The sequence below is a fragment of the Theobroma umbraticum genome, unplaced genomic scaffold (genome assembly GCF_002168275.2).
Source record: "Theobroma umbraticum cultivar Fairchild unplaced genomic scaffold, ASM216827v3 scaffold_55.0, whole genome shotgun sequence".
In the NCBI taxonomy this organism is placed as follows: Eukaryota; Viridiplantae; Streptophyta; class Magnoliopsida; order Malvales; family Malvaceae; genus Theobroma; species Theobroma umbraticum.
Genome location: NW_018397270.1, coordinates 982,910 through 984,355, shown reverse-complemented (window position 1 = coordinate 984,355; position 1,446 = coordinate 982,910).

The window sequence follows — 1,446 nt, the reverse complement described above, 5'->3', positions numbered from 1 at the left end:
TAAAATTATAGCAAATTAATCTTATCCAAACAATCAATATCAATAACCAAATTACTTAAATAAAAACACTTAAACAAAATTTGAACTAAAAAAAATCAAAATAATAAATACTCAAGTAAATATCAAATCAAACAAGCTTGGGATTACAATATCCCTCACACTTCATCTAAATCTTACCTCTTTTCCTTAACTTATTTCAATGGTTTGAATTGCTAACCTAGAGTCCTAAATTATTTATAAGAGTCTCCCGACTCATCTTATAAAAATATTTATTTTAATCAAAACACTATATCCCTATATGAATTGAAATTAAAATAGATTCATTAAGTTCGGGTTCTAATCTGGCTATATATGGCCTATAGGTATATCCCTATCCTATACACAATTCAAGTAATATGATCATATGCTATCTCAATTTCAATCTACACTAAACTCCTTTTCCCAAGTTTATTTAGGTTCCTAAATCAATTTAGCTGGTGGCCAAGCAATTAAAAGTATTAAGAACAAATTTGAATAAACAATTCAAATCCCATTGAAAATAAGTAAGAAAGAGATTAAAAATTTAAATTACATGTGAATTCAATTACAATCCTAGAAAAATAAATTAGCTCATAATATCTAATAAAGACAATATCTAAAAAAATTTAGCCATGAATCCAAGTCAAAGAAAATAAGAAAAACACAAAAGTAAGAAAGAAAACTAATAGTTAGAGCTTTGTGATCTTGATTCTCTCTCCAATTCTCTTGTTTTTTGGCTTTGTTCTTGGCTTCAAATCTCCAGAATAGTTACTTGCTGCCTCTTCCTCAAATTTATGAAAAAGTTCCTTTAAATAGGCTCCAAATAACTTAATTTCTAAAATCCCATCAACTTCTCTTATTTTTGGAAAGTCACGCAGTGCTGCGGTGCTACTTCTCCAACGCTGCAGCGCTGAGCTCTCTGGAAATTTGTATGTGTGCTTCCTTTCATCAACGCTGCAGCCTTGTTCTCCCAGCGTTGTGGCAGTCTATCAACTTCAAACGTGAGTTTCACCCTGATATGTTCCGAACTGGAAAAAGTAGTAAATATAAAAGTTTTATCCCTATCTCTGAACGTTTCAATGGATCAAGAATCACATCAATTGGATTTCTGGATTGAAAGAGATGCTCCAAATACTGCATCATATTCAGTCCTTGCGTACTACTGCAATGCTCCAACTTTGACAAATATTTTGACTATGATCCAATAAGAACTGGGCCAATTAGTAAACATAAACGTTGTAGCCCTTCTTCTTAGAATTCTGGTGGTCTAAGAATCACCTCATTTGAAGTTTTTTAGAGAGAGATAGGGTAAAAATACTAAAACATATATGATTGAAGTCATCACTATACTTGCACTGATTTTCATCAATTTCCTATAAAAGCCATAAAAGAAAGTAGTAACAACTACTCTTAAAGTAATTTAAAACA